The sequence below is a fragment of the Schistocerca cancellata genome, chromosome 5 (assembly GCF_023864275.1).
Source record: "Schistocerca cancellata isolate TAMUIC-IGC-003103 chromosome 5, iqSchCanc2.1, whole genome shotgun sequence".
Lineage (NCBI taxonomy): Eukaryota > Metazoa > Arthropoda > Insecta > Orthoptera > Acrididae > Schistocerca > Schistocerca cancellata.
Genome location: NC_064630.1, coordinates 190657780 through 190674262, shown reverse-complemented (window position 1 = coordinate 190674262; position 16483 = coordinate 190657780).

The window sequence follows — 16483 nt, the reverse complement described above, 5'->3', positions numbered from 1 at the left end:
GCACGGCCGATTTCCTTCCCAATCCTTCCCTAACCAGAGCTTGCGCTCCGTCTCTAATGACCTCGTTGTCGACGGGACGTTAAACACTAACCACCACCACCAGCTAACTTCTCATCGCTGCATGTCCCTATATCAAAAATTCTCAGCAATTAGTTTTTCTTATCTTAATCTTTACCTGTCCCTTCAATTTGTCTTCTGTAGCACTCCTACCATCACCGTGTTAGATCTCCAGCTGATTATTATCGACTTACATGTTCAGGGCTGTACATACACGTCTTTCTTGGCCTTTACTCTATAATACATCCTCATTTCACGATTTGTATCCATTTTTAAAATGTGTTCTAGGACACTACATTTGAGTTGCCCACTGGTTCTTCTTCTTCTTCTTCTTCTTCTTATTTTTATAGTGTGACTATTTATAAAAAAATTGTTCAAATGGCTCTGAGCACTATGGGACTTAACATCTATGGTCAGCAGCCGCTAGAACTTCGAACTACTTAAACCTAACTAACCTAAGGACATCTCACAACACCCAGTCATCACGAGGCAGAGAAAATCCCTGACCCCGCCGGGAATGGAACCCGCGAACTCGGGCGTGGGAAGCGAGAACGCTACCGCAAGACCACGAGCTGCGGACGACAGTATTTCGTACTATGTATTTGTTGCAACAGAAATTGAGAACAACGCCACTGTCTTCTGCGAAGAACATTGTATACAGCCGTGAAATAATTTTGGTAATTCTTCAGATATTCACTGAGCTATGGGTGCCTATAAAGCGTCCTGATTATGTACATTGAATCTGTACTCAACCTGAGGGTTCATTTGAACGCCGCTGTGCTTTACTAAGCTTAGTCCTATGCTTTCCTTCCAACTTTTGAAGTGTCTTTGTCAGCCGGTTACAAGGTAATCTAAAAGTTAAAGAGCTTTCGAACCACAGTGTAATGTTAAATTCTATTCACGTAAATAAAACATCTGCGATAAAAGCTAGAAACGATTTTAAGACTGACTGAAGATTTGAAGTCATCCTTTTTCTTCGGTACGATATCTACCCGCTAGATTACCAAGCCATTCGTTAACGCAGCGTGTGTCAAATTTTTTGCGTCGTAAGCGTCATTTGCACAGAAAGAAGGAAAACGAGCGGGAGTTTGATCGAGATACGACAGCTCGTCGAATGCAGATTTGATTCATAAATATTAAGATTTCATACGCGCGGTACGCAAGTAAAGCAGATAGTTCCCATTCCGCGCCCGGCGCCTGAAAATCGGGCGTGACAGTCACAGAACTCTGCCTTTAGATGAAAGCAATCTGTCTGCATGTCACGTAAATTATTGGAAACCTAATCTTTCGCGTGCCAACGGAACATGAAATCTTTCGAAGTTAATGCGAAGCATTCTTCTGGAAATACCATATTATGAGTCGAATGCAAAAATTTTAAGGTAGTAGCCCGCAGTATAAATGTCTTTACGCTACGGCTACCGTATGTCTCCGACGCTTTCCGACGAGGTTGAAGGCAGCATGGGCATACTTTGCACATGAGGTACTTTTTATTTATTAAAACAAGAGTCCGCAGTTCGTGGTCGTGCGGTAGCGTTCTCGCTTCCCGCGCCCGGGTTCGATTCCCGACGGGGTCAGGGATTTTCTCTGCCTCGTGATGACTGGGTGTTGTGTACTGTCCTTAGGTTAGTTAGGTTTGAGTAGTTCTAAGTTCTAGGGGACTGAGGACCATAGATGTTAAGTCCCATAGTGCTCAGAGCCATTTGAACCATTTTTTATTTATTTATTTAAATAATCAAGAAACATAATGTACTTGCGTGATATTTCTCGTACATTGTTGAGTACCCCAGCTGCTTGCAACGAGGGCAACTGAAACGTCTGCGAGTACCCATTAAATTTTAATTTTGCTCTAAGAAAGAACATCTATTGTTGTTTATAGTGTAATGACAACGGGGCTAATAGAGCATATCGCTGCGTAAGATGTAGTTTAAGAGCGGGCTGAATCAAAGCGTGTCGCCAGGCTAAAATATTGGTGCAGATGATCTAAATAGGATGGTCCCACAGAGGGAGAGCATTCGGCCGCCCTCTGCCATTAACATTGCCAAATCCATGAACTGATTTGTCGACGTCGTGTAGATACGGGATAAAGGCCAAGGAGAAGAAAGAAGTCGCTTTGTTATCGCACGTTCTTCCCTTATTCTTCATCGGAGTGCAAATGTGGAGTGTCTGTGAAGTCATCAAAACACAATAGAACACTTGCACACTTGAGTAGTGCAATATCAAAAGCCTCAGTGATCACACCATCAAGATCTTTACATGAATTGTTCATTTCTGCTGTAACAGGAAATACTTTCTCTGCATGCTTCGTGTCATTATTTGTAGAAAATTATCGCTGTTTCTTGCGTTTCTTATGGAAAATATTGATTCATATGTTATACACTCAGAACAGTCGTTATCTCGCATATCACTCTAGATTTCTTACATACTGCACAGAAGCTGTTGCAGAGTACTATAAGAGTAGCTTCAGCATCCACAAATCGAGGCATCTGCTCAGGCTTAGACCATAACTAAAAATCTGTTAAATATTTGACTTTCGTCCTGCGACAGTATCGCAGAACATAAGAATGAGCTTTATTTCTATTGAATCCAGCTCATATCCACACCGAGCTATCTGCTACAGTTGTTAAGGACTGGACCGAAGTTCATACTTTCATTTACTGTACTAGATTTAATTTTTCTGTTTTTTTCTCTAAAGAAATTTAGGCAAATGCTTGGATGACTTCTTTGAAATTCCCCTTCTCCATACTTGTCTAATCCAAGCGTGTGCGTCTTCTGTAATGTCTTCGTCAGTTTTGGATGTTAGGCCATAATCTTTCTTTCTGCTTCCAATGTACAAATCTAGCGTGGAGCGTTAATTTGCCTTGTCAAACTTTCCTGCCTTCTCCCAATCTTCTTAAGCTTCAAACCATTGATTAGCACAAAATTGTTGAGGCTTTCGTGGCCACTTGTTGACAAACTGCCTATTGGCTTCTGTCTCGGGTTCTTCGGCCGACGTTGCCCGAGACAGAAGCCAATAGGCAGTTTGTCATTGATTAGCAGTTTATGAAACGTGTAACCGCAGAATGATAAACTACTCAAGCAAGCTGGTACTGTAAGATACCTAAACCATTGACATTTTGGCCATCATGTTAAGTAAATTCTTTTGCTACCCGAATGTGGTTAACTTCGAAATATGCCACCAAGATAAGAGTTCCGTTCTTTCGCAGAGCAGATATATTTCGTAAATGTCAGGAATGCAGCAGCATCACAGTGTCTCCTTGATCTGCAAAGCATACGTTAACCACTTGATCATCGCGGACGAGTCCAGAATTCAAACATGAAACTAGAAGCTTTGCCTTAGATTTCGCGTCTATTGATACATTTTTGATGGCAATTGTACTACTTTTCTGAAGTCTTCGATCTCTACGAGGAGAAGCTAATTAGCAAAGGCGTTAGTTTGGCTGACGCTCTCAGTCATGCGACTTTCATTGATGTTCCATACTGTGTATATAAATCCCTGTAAATGTCAAAAACCCTGTCGCCATATCAAGTGAGACGGAACAATAGCTCAGTCGCTGGACTCATAATCGGGAGGAGAGGAACTGAAATCGCATGTAACCCATTCCAAATCAGATATCAAAAGTTTTCCTAAACAATTTCAAGCACCTGTCACAATATGTCCTCGTAGGCTACCGATATTGCAGATAATGCGTATCTCTCAAAGGAATGTAGGACGACTGTAGTTCTCGCTACTGAGACGTTATTGTTGCACAATAATAGAAGATTATGTTTATCGAAAGAATATTTCAATATTATTGTAAATTATTAAGCGACGTATAAGGGTCATTCGGAAAGAAAATAACGTTTTGTTGTGACACGTGACCACTGACCACTGACCTTAGAACTTACCCGCTTCAGTTTAACGGCAGCTATGATCCAATAGGGGTGGCCGAGCGGTTCTAGGCGCTACGGTCTGGAACCGCGCGACCACTACGGTCGCAGGTTCGAATCCTGCCTCGGGCATGGATGTGTGTGATGTTCTTAGGTTAGTTACGTTTAAGTAGTTCTAAGTTCTAGGGGACTGATGACCTCGGAAGGTAAGTCCCATAGTCCTCAGAGCCATTTGAACCATTTTTTTTTACGATCCAATACGGTTGATTACAGCTGAGTTGTGCGACTTTAAAATGTGTGACAAATTTGAGAATACGAGTACTGCGAAATGTGAGTGCGCAGTGTTGCGTGCTTTTTGAAAGCGCAAGAAGTCTGACCCATCGAAAATTTATGGGCGGATAACTGAAGTTTACGGTAATGCGACGAACGAAGCGTGACTTAGGAAGTGGCGTATCGTGTTTGATGGCGGAAGGAAGAATGTTCACGACGAACTCTCGGGCATGCCCTCAGTGGTAGCTGACGGGCTCAAAGTAACGATTGAAACAAAAAGAACATAGGTGTTTCACAGTTAGTAGACTGCAGCGACATACAGGCAGACGTTTCAACGACTTCGCCGCACCATTAAAAACAAACGGCGCGGATTGTTACCCAGTGGAGTCATCCTCCTTCAAGATAATGCACGTCTGCATGCAGCAGGAGTGACACAGGACTTGCGTCAGCGACTTCATTGCGAAATGTTTCAACATCCGCCATACAGTCCGGACTCAGCCCCAAGTGATTATCACTTATTTCCCAAACTGAAAGGTTTTTTGAGTGGACAACGCTACGGAAGTGATGATGAACTTGGAGGAACCGTTAATCAGTGGTTCAACAACTTGGCGCAACTGAGTACGCAGAAGGCACAGAAAAGCTAGTGAAACGGTACGACAACTGCCTGCATTTGAACGGTGACTACGCAGAAAAAAACATGGGTATCAAGTTGCATGTAAATTACTGTTTCGCTTAATTATATGAAATAAAAAATTTATATAAAATGTTCTTTGATTTCCGAACAGGCTCACAGATACAGTATTTTCACTCAAATTTAAATGTTCATCCAGCAGTAGATCATGGTCTCCAACAGAGAAATTAAAGATGATTTATCTGTTCCTGAGAACGGCTTGCGGCAGGGATTCAATAGTCGTTGATAAGCCGCGCGGATTCCTCCCGATTCAGTGGACTCGTCTCGAGTACTAACCGTACTAAATCTCGGGTTATTCTCCTACCTGGAACTGGTTACGAGCATCAGGTTGTTTCGGAATTCTAAACTGATTGAGTGACTGGCTGATTCGTTACCTTGCACGTACGACCTGTTGGCGCGGAATACACGGACGGAGCCACAACAGCTGCGTGCCTCTTTCGCAGCTGCAGTGTTAGGCCGAGCATGACGCCCTGTAATTAGAGGGGAGGCTGAGAGTGTCCGGGGTGCCGCCGCCGCCGCCGCCGCTGCCGCCCCCGCAGCTGCTGGCGGTACCTGGTGACGCCAGCCGGGGGCAGCGGAGCGGCCGGCGGTCGATAGCTGCGCCGCTCCCGGGCTGGGCCGGGCCACGCAGCGGCGGCGTGGCAGGGACGGCTCCCGGGGCGCCTGGCCGCGCTGCTCCCACATACACACACCTGACCATCTCCTCTTCCAAGATGCTCGAAGCACACGGCGTCTTATTCTGAACGGAGAGAAACCTTCGGATGTAAAAGTAACTTCGGGCCTACCCAAAGGGTTTACAGGACTATTAAAAGTGGAGACTGTTGCACATAACCCCGTGAACGGGATTGTTGCCCGACTGCTGGCAGAATGCAACTTTTCGTCCGCCGTTGCACTAAGAGGGAGAGGGTGGCGAGCCCAGCGGCCCGGCCGCCTTTTATCCTTGGGACGAATCTACGGTACTCAATTTCATGGTAGGGTGAGTGCACCTGTGGGCATCGTGGAGAGACTGGGACCAGCAAAAATCCCCGCTCCTACCCGGGATAGAACCCGGAACCACCAGGGTCACAGCCGTTGTACGAGAGGCAGTCAAAACGTTCCCGGAATTTCGTTGTATATGTTTATTACCACAACGTACGTACACATTTATTCAGTCGCCTTCAAAATAGGCTCCTTCAGCGCGCTCGCTGTTTTGGTACCGTACGAAGTTCAGTCGTCGAGTTGGTTTTGATGTGTTATAAGGTGGTAAAAAGATTACCTTTGAGGTCATTTTTGATCTTGGAGAAAAGCCAGAAATCCGCCGATGCGAAACCTGGAGAGTAGGAAGGCTGGTAGGAGAGTGGAATGTTCGTTTCTGCAAGTCACCCACAACAGTGCGACGAAATTTGGCGATAACGGGCTATGGCAGCAGACTACGACGCGAGTGCCCTTGCTTGTGACCATATCGATTGGACCCTAGAGGACTGGAAAACTGTAGCTTGGACAGATGAGTCCTTGTTTCATTTAGTAAGAGCCAAAGGTAGGGTTAGAGTGTGGTGCACAACCCACGAAGCCATGGACCCATCAGGAAGGCAGTGGACAAGCTGATGGTGACTCTATGATGGTGTGGACTGTGTTTACGTGGAATGGACTGGATCCTCTGGTCCAACTGAACCGATCATTGGCTGGAAATTGTTATGTTCGGTTACTTGGAGACCATTTGCAGTCATTCATGTTCCCAAATAACGATGGATGACAGTGCATCATGTTCCTGGGCCACAATTGTTAGCGATTGATTTGAAGAACATTCTGGACAACTCCAGGGAGTGATTTTCGCACCCATCGAACACTTATGGGACATAATAGAGGGGACAGTTCGTGGAAAAAATCCTCCATCGGCAACTCTTTCGAAAGTATGGACGGCTGTAGAGGCAGAGTGGCTCAGTACTCCTACAGGAAACGTCCAATGACTTGTTGAGTGAATCCGACGTCGAGGTGCTGCACTACGCCGAGTAAAAGGAAATCCGACACGATATTAGGAGGTATACCTCGACTTTCGTCCGATCAGTATATAATTATGCCATTGAGCGCGCACTGAGGTCAACGGCACGCTCCCATATACCTCCGGTACGTTTTACCGGTCACAAGCGTTTAATACTTCGTCGCACAGAAGTAACGGAAATATTTGGTTTTCTGAAACTTCCTGGCAGATTTAAACTGTGTGCTGGACCGAGATTCGAACTCGGGACCTTTGCGTTTCGTGGGAAAGTGCTCCACCAGCTGAGCTACCCAAGCACGACACACGCCCCGTCCTCTAGTGAAGCAATGCGTATGTGCGCGATTTCGTCACTTTTCCCGCACATTTCAGTTCTGTTCCTCTGACAGTAATCTCGCCCGCTTCCTTCAGAGAACAGAACTGAAATGTGCGGGAAAAGTGACGAAATCGCGCACATACGCACTGCTTCACTAGAGGACGGGGCGCGAGTCATGCTTGGGTAGCTCAGCTGGTGGAGCACTTTCCCACGAAACGCAAAGGTCCCGAGTTCGAGTCTCGGTCCAGCACACAGTTTAAATCTGCCAGGAAGTTTCAGAAAACAAAATTTTTCTGTCATTTCAGTAACCAACATTTGATTGACGTTATTGATCATAGTGAATTGTTATGCTTCGATTACAATTTTTGTTTCCGCTACAGTTCTTGAACTTATCACGAACACCAGATTACGTGGTGCGTCCTGAAAACAAGAAGGAAGTTTATAGTTAAGCGATCCGTTCTCATCAAGACCATTAGGTACGGAGCTCCCGCTGAGTTTACCGATCGGCTGTCGCAGTGGTTAACACTCAGGACTCGATTTCGGGATGTTGACAGTTCAACTCCACGTGCGGCCATTCTTATTTAGGTTTCCCGTGATTTGCTTAAATCTCACTAGGCAAATGCCGCGTGATTACTTTGAAAGGGCACGGCCGATTTTCTTCCCTATCCTAGAAAGAATCCGAACTTGTCCTATGTCTGTACTGACGTCGTCTTCGTCGGGGCTTTAAATCCTACTATTCCTTGTTCGCCGACTTATAGATAACGGTGTGAAGGGTGAGACGTCTTTTAAAGGAAGCATCCTGCAATCAGTCGGAAGGATTTAGGGATGCAGTGAAATAGGTAATTAATTATCAGACAACAATTTCATTCTACTTTCCCATATCGAAAGTGTGTTGTATGCCATTACCAGTAGTCCTTACAACTCGGTCTCTGCCACAGCTGTGGTGGCGGCTTTTAAGTCCAAGTACTGCAAGCCACAATTGTCGATAATAATACCTAGTCATTCTACGATTTTTGATACCATAAAGGTAAATGAATTATCGAATGGTAAAACGAAAGAGATCGACAATCTACTCGTTGACACTGTGAGGGAGACTTACCTATTTCCTTTTAGAAGCTAACGACAAATTTATCGGACTAGTTCAGACACGCTCTAGGAGGACTCTGTCAAACAAACCGTCAGTTAATCGTTGTCTGGAAAACAGGGAAGTTGTTGGCAATACATTGGCTGAAATCAAACATGTTGCGCAGATTGCGGTCATCTGAATCGACATAAATGCACAAAGTTTTGGCAGCGACAGTACACTTCAGTGAGAAGTACAAACAACAGCCTTTTGTTCTGGACATTGTTCATATTACTGGTTGACATACTTCCGAAAACATTGCGAGCAGTGCTCAAACAATATTGTTTCTGAATAGGGAAGAAGTAATTATGTTTTCTCTTGTCACTGACAACGAAAGTGTTATCGTGGTTGTAGCAAGGAAAATGAATGTTGTTCATTTGGGTTGCGCTGCTCACACAGTTACTTTAGTGGTATCAGACGTGTTCAACCATCCTGAATCAGCAGCACGGAGGTCCTTGAGTCAGAAATGTCACAAAATCGACAGGTTTTTCAAAAGCAGGGCTGTAAAACTGGTAGACTCAGCCGAACAAGTAACAGTAAAAGCTGAATCAGGAGACCCCTCCCCAAAGTGAAACTTAACGTGCTAATGGATGCATACTCATATGTCAACTGTGAGGTTCAGACGGCAGAAGAGTGGAACGTTTTGGGAGACTGCCTTCCTCTACTGAAAGTTCGAGTTAACTTAAGAGTGTCTGGGGAGCAATTCACAGTATCCTCCGTTGTAGTCCCATTGGTCCCAGGATGCCAAAGAGCAGTGATAGACGCAACCCAACTACGAAGACAGACCCTTTCAAAAAGGATAACTCTTTATGATAAAGGCAGAACCGGCATCTGTGCCAAAGCGAGTAATTTGGACCCTTCGTTCAAATATTAAAAATTTTGAAGATGCTGAAAATACTGAAAACAATGTGAGGGAGCTCGCAATGGAAATCATTCAAACTCCAAAAAGTGGCATCTTGGTTCACTGACTCAGATTCAGGGAGCCGAAACGCAAAAAGATGATGATGATGATGATGGTGGTGGTGGTGGTGGTGGTGGTGGTGGTGATGATGATGTGGACCTTTTCGCATGGCACGAAAAACAAATTTGAGTCAGTGCCATGGAGATTTATTAATGCACAAGAGAACATGCAGCTCGACTTGTGTAATAAGCTACTAGACGTAGAGGAGAGACCTGATCCACTAACTTTTTGGAAGTAGTTCTACAAGTCCATGCCATCTTTCACTAACACTACCTGAAAGTATTTATGTCTTCCGACTACTTCGACCCCCTCGGGACAGGACAATCACGCACAGAGGAGGAACCGGCTGAAATCGAAGACATTAGACAAGATGATGTTTTTAAAACGCTCATCAAAATTACGCATTTAAATAAATAATCTGCAGTTCTACTATCTGACAGCTCTGGTTTGGCTGAAATTATTAAGACCTCTCTTGTAACTGAAATGTGTTTAACTAATATGTCGCCCATTTGACAAAAATCAATACGCACCTACGCATTTTGTGTTCTATGAATTCAGCTAGTTAACTGAAATATATTTGTGCTCATAGTAACATTGAGCGAGCACACAAACAGCTTATTAGAAGAAGAATGTGTGATTCAACTAAATAATTTTGAGGCCTTAATTTAAAACTGTGAACTCACTGGCGAGGTAGCGGAGTAGCGTGTCTGTTCACTGTGCGCCATACTTGTATTGACTCCTCGTCATTTCGAATTGGTTCTGCCGGACAACCTGAGTGTGGGTATTAATAGATTTCCCTCACGCTCTTCTAGGCCAGTTCAGGACTGGTTAAGTATTAACGCCCCAGCTACATAAATATCACACGAAAAACGTATCTGTAGTAGCACAAATATGCAGAAACATTTCAAGACCGCCTTTGTATCTGTAGTAGCACAAATATGCAGAAACATTTCAAGACCGCCTTTGGAGATAACCTTAGACTGCATCGTTCAGATTTTTGTGTTTCAAGTGTTGTAAAAAGTTGCAAAGTTTGGAATTCGGTAGTGCTTGATGTACTGGTAAACAAAGAAGCTTTAACTCTTATGTGAATATACATATGAATGGGAGAAATCATGTGACCGAACAGAAAGTGACCCCTAAGTTAAATTCGGTGCGATATACAGTATCTACAAGGATGAGTCATATTGTGAAGCTATATTAATTAAAGGAATGTAAAGGAAATTAGCGAATAAAGACAAATAATTCTAACGAAAAAATACTTACAAAGCAAGTGGTTACATGATTAAGTCAACAAACAATTAAGAAAATTACATCTTACAGTATTTGCTTTGTTTTCGAGTCATCTCAGCGTTTATGGAAAGAGAATTATCGGCGATGGGTGCAAACCGGCGGAAAGAAGGAGAAACAAAGTTTCAACAAATTTAAATTAAAGAGTGGTCGTTCGTTTATATAAAAATAAGTGTACAGTGAAGCGCACTGAATAAATCCTTTTCTGTTTGCAGGCTAAAAGTTTGCAAGTATCCTAATCAAGTACTGAACACTGTCATTGCTTCAAATTCAAATAGAGCTGTTGATACGTTATACTCGTATTTCAAATCGCGGCTGATTGTCGTTAATTGTATATACCAACAAGAGCAGCTTAGTTTTTCACACGTGATGATGGTGGCTAGGTGGTCGGAAGAAATATTATGTGCAAATAACAGTTTGATCCGGTTGAAGACCCGACAAGAATTTGATCTATTAATACGCCGGGAAAGTCTACACAGTCACAGAACTTCATGTATTCAACAACCTACTGCAGCGTATTATGTGTCTTGTGGTAGTAAAAAATGAATGTTACGGGTATATTGTTCCAGCGGCAACGTTGTTAGAAACAGGCTAAGATTCCAAGCCTTCAGTTATATAAATGTTTTCTACTCACCCTATGGGCTTTGAGTGCTTTCACTTAAAGGTGGGGCGGGGGGGGGGGGGGGGGGGGGCAGGGGGCGTTCTGGTCGAGAGGCACGAAAATGGGTGAAGTTTAGAATTTTTTTTTTTTATAAATTGGAAATTTTAGCATTTTATTATACATACGTTCGTGTATGAAATTTCTTTCATCTGACAACAGATAAAAAAAAGGCGGCTTCAGCCTCTGTCAAAGTGCGCTTCTCGCGGTGCGTCATGACTTGCAGCAAGCGTTGTACAGACTCGTGGCTATTTCGGAACCCCATAAAAATAGAAACTTCTTAAATTAGAATGAATTTGTTGGCTATCACAATGAGGTTTTGAGAAAATATCTCTCAAGATATTTTTGACATGTTTTTCTAAATTAAAATCCTTACAAAAATTTTTAAAATTAGAATAGCAAAAAAGCACTCGCTAAGACCCCCTAAATTTAGTTATGTTTCATTTTAAAAATATCTGATGACTCGGTCAATCTGCAGAGTGTCTGAAGCGCTCCGCGCAGTGGAAAACGTTGTTCCGAGCAAGACGCGTTTAAAGTTTGGAGTAGTAAGCAAAACGTTAGTTCAAAACTTCCGGTTAAATGATATTCCACGACTTAACTCCTCTCACATAGTCTGATTCGGAATTTGGTGCAGTAATTTTCTCACTCCGGGCTCTTGTAACAAACTGAGATGTTTTTGCAGCGCTGTGGCCATGCCTTTCCTGTCAGGTTACTCCGCGAAGTTTTTGTTGTTACCCCTATGACGATTCCTAACACGTTCAAGGCCTTGAGAATGGGTGACTAACCTTCGCTTAATGTACCTACAAGAATATGTGCTGCTATTTCAACAGTTTTTTTAAACAATGAACGCGTTTTGGTACCATTTTCCAAATGCACATGTTGAAGCTCTTGTCATCTTGTGTACTGGCACCGGTGCATCTTTTAAGCAAATGTTCATTGGACAGAAATTCGTGTGCTGGTTGAATCTTTTCTCGAGCTACCTACTGTTGCCTAAATTTCGGTCGGCTCACGGTTCCATTCAACAAGCTGTAACTTTTAAAATACTTTGAGAATCGAAAAATCCTCGTTCAATAATCTTTATACTTCAGGGATGCATATTATGTAAGAAAAGAAACTTTTTTTCATCGGTCTCGACCAGAACCCCTCCCCAACAAGAGACAACCGTCTGACACAAGTTTCTGACGTATAGGACAGTTATCTGAATGCGTGCGATCAGAAATAAAAATGGAAACGTGAATTTGTTGGAAAATTTCTGGTAAAGTTTGATGCAGCTGCAAAGGATACTGCGTACAATGCCTCTTGCTTCTTATTCTGGAGTACTGTTCGAGTGTTCAGAATCGTCAACAGATTACATTTAAGAATAAGATCTAATTAATTCAGCGGCGCGCTGCTGTCGTATTTGTAATGAAATAGTTTTAGAATGCTACATCGAAATTCCCTTCATACTTCTAGGACTTGAAGGCCAGTGCCCGAATATCAGCACTGAGAAAAAAAAGAAAAAAAAAACAATCGAAGAAATCACCTTTATAGATTTCTGAGACCTGTTAAGTACAAAAAAATAGAGCATTTTTATAGAGTTGTCCATAGATACGCTTGATGCGTGCTAGTGTTGAAATTGCAATGTTGCTGGTTCGATTCTCGGTAGACGTACCTCTCTTTCTTTTTTTTATTGGAATTATAAATTTGTTATCAAATTGAATCTTAATTAAAATTATTGAATCATAATTTTCTAAAAAAACTTTTTGTTTTTAATTACTCATGACACAAAATACGAAATGATTCATCGTTAAGTGAAAAAAAAGTGTAACTCAGTAATACTGTTCTTTACATTACGTTTGTAATTTTACTAATCTCTAGGAACAGAAAAGTAATTTGTTTTATGCCTCTTGTTTCGCATTTTTGTACCAAATTGTAATATATTGTTAGTTGCGGGAGTTGACCCCAGCAGTGGGGGAGAAAAAAAAGTATGAAGTTCAGGATGAAGCAACCCTTCCTTCCTCTGGACGTGGATCGAGATTGGTGGTGGTGACTGGAATCGAACGCGGCGGACATCGCTGAACGAATTAGGCGTTTATCCATGTATAGTACAGAGATGTCGTCACCGGTGGAGTGGAAGCCGTTCGCTCTTGGATGGCGGAGTAAGGCGCAGAAGCTCAGCGAACCGTCTTCAAGCAGGACCGCCTCGGGCAGCGGCGTTGATGTCACCAGGACGACAGTAGCTGACAGGGACTGCGCGCCGCGGCCGATGAATGAAAGGCACGTCCAGGCTGCTGGCCCACTTCGAGCCACGGATCACAGCATAGGGAAGGACGGTACTCAACCATTCGCCCCCCAACATGACCGACGTCGAATGAGTGTGCCCCTCTTGAACGGTCGCGACAAGGTTGTCCACAACGACAGGGCAGCCAGGCAGCAGCTACCACTCCGGACTCGAGCACACATCACACCACGGAGGTGGGCGCCCTCAGACTGTAGTAACCCAGTAGGAGACTCAGCGGTGTGAAGACGTCAGGTTGTCTGCAGACGATCTTTCTGCTCAGGCTGATGCATTTAACTTTTGGAGACTAAGTGCATCACCAAGTACTTCGAACTGTCTTCGTCTCAAACTTGCTGGCGGCGTAGCTCGGCATCACACACACACTTGGCTTTGCCTCACGGCCGCCAGCTAGAGATGTTGTGGGTACGGCCAGAGTTCAGAGGAGTAGCGAATCGAGCGATGGGTGTGGCGGATCGCCGTCCGGCTTAGCTGCTTAGTCGAAGGCCTCATCCCGTTCCCAAGTACGACAACTGACTGGCCTGAAGAGACGGACGTGTGCGCCACAGTGTGCACAACTCAAGCTGCAACCAGTCCCAGAACGCCACATGGGGTGCACCGCAACTTCTCATTACAGCTATTACGGCGGAACACCAGGAATGTTCGGAATGGTCGTTGTAAGACTCGGAGTGCAACAATCAGCGCCGCAGAAGAGAGAAAAATGCCTTACTGCCGGAAGACAGAACTCTGCAGCAACGCAGAGAGGCAGCTCAAGGAGTTCCAGGAAGACAAAGGGCGTCACGGACGCCGCAAACGGCAGGCAAATACCGCTCCTTAAGACGGCGAGCAGAGGAAGAACAACAAACCTGTCGCTACAGTTCCGCGCTTCAACAAGGGGCGCATGACGATAGCGTTGGTCGACAAGCGTGGCTCGTTTGCTAGACAAGAAAGTCGGGCACGCGCGCCAGTCTTGGAAGGAAGCGTCGAGACGCAACTCAGCGACTCAGGCAGCGCTTTCGCAGTGCTGGAGGAGGGACACGAAGGCGGCGCTATCATAACAGCAGCGTCTACAGAGAAAGATCCGACCCCAACTCCCTCAGCCAAGAACCTGCCGGAGCTGAGACCACCACCAATCGTTCTAGAGTTAAAGACGAGTACCGTAGCTTCCTGCAACAAATATCGCAGTGAGCCAAGACTGACCTCACTGCGAAATCAGCAAAAAAAAATCTGGTCCGGCTTAGCATCCGCATCTGCAATGATTCGCGAAGAGTATAGCGGCTGCACGATAGTAACAGATTTACACTTACACAACGCATACTGACAAGATGGTAAACAAAGGCTTCGTGTCTCGTGGCTTCCCGCTCCAATGCAGCCCGATTACCTGAAAGAAGAATTGGAAGGTCTCGGTTTCGGGATTTACACTGTTGTGCGAATGAAACAGCAGGACGCCGGAGAAGATGGTCCACTCACCTTGGCCGTCGCCACGGACAACACCGGCAATCGGAAGTTGTCCGGCCTCGCCATGTTGTTGAAGACGGCGGTCATTGTATAAAATTTCAAGTCGAGACGAATATCACGTCAGTGCTTTAGGTGTCAGTGCATCGGGCATGTGGCACGCCACGTTTCAGTGCCTGAAATCCGCGCGAAGTGTGCTGGTGGCTTTCCAGCCCAGCAATGCACACTGAAAAGAGAAAAGGAGCCAGCGTGTGAGCACTGTGGAGGTGGAAACGTGGCCAGCTATCGCGGCTGCGAGAAACTGAAAGCTGCGTTAGCTCGTCAACGTATAATACTGTACAGGGCGCGACAGAAGACCACAGCCGCACGCTCCACCGTCCGCGCCGTCAGGGGCGAATGTCAGAAAGATGAGGAGGTCCACTCTCCGACGTCTGAGTCCAGACGCACCACAGAGTGCGAGTAGGGCGTGCGATGTCGCCGCCGCAGAGCTACCATAGACGCCGACCACAGACGCAACAACCAGGGGCATCTCCAAATAAGATGGCGCGCATGGGCCAGGAAGCGTATTCTGCATTGGCAGCAAGCGGGTTGCACGAGATGGATGTGCAGGGCGGGTTACACGCAGCAGTGGCGGCGGGACAGGAGGCAAACTCCGCCCGTACAGCACATAAGAAGACCAGGCGGGACGTTGACACCGCGGAAGGCGGCGACTGGGATCGAAGTCGCTGACTGCAACACCTCGGCGCTATACTCGAGCTATGCCGATACTGCGGGAAGTGGCGACATCGGCAGCCTGGTCTTCATCCTCGGAAGCATGTTCGACCGCATGATGGGAGTGGTCGAATGGATGCCACAGGAGATGGTTGCTGTAACGAAGATTGTTGCGTAAGGAACAAAGCTGCCATTTGGGCAGCGATAGGCGTCTCTTCCCTATCGCGCGAGCGGCGCGATAGGTCGTTCCTCCGACCACCAACATACCTCTGTGCCGGCGCCAGAGGAAGCTTGTGCTGGTGGGAAGGGTCCAGCCGAAGACAAGCACAAAGAGAAGCCAGGGCCTCATCCAGTACGATGGGAGCGCGGATTCTCCGTGTTCTAATGCACCATCATCCCTGGAGTCTGAAGGGGACCTCCGTGAATACACCCACAGTCGATGCACACAGCTGAGAGAGAGCGGGGGGGGGGGGGGGAAGAGGATTATCTGATTCAAGCCATATGTATGCGAACCAGGCTCGCTTTCCTCTCGCCAGCGCTTTAGACTGTAATCCCGAACGATTAGCGCGCTTGCTCGCCACCATGAAGCACTAGTGACCTTACTTGGTCTGATTTTCTCATCCGTACAGCTGTTCTGGACTTCGCTTTTCAGAAGCGGTTGCGAGTGTATTTTGCATCGTCTGTGTATTGAATAAGAACTCTTGCACCTTGCACCTTGCACTCTACACTTGTCGTCTTACTTCATTGTGGGTGGTCACCGTAATGACGCCACCTCTCTCCCTATGATTTCGTTTTGCTAAGATTTCACCAGGCAACTCAGTGCTGAAAACTGGGTCGTGGCGCAACAGTATTACTAATATC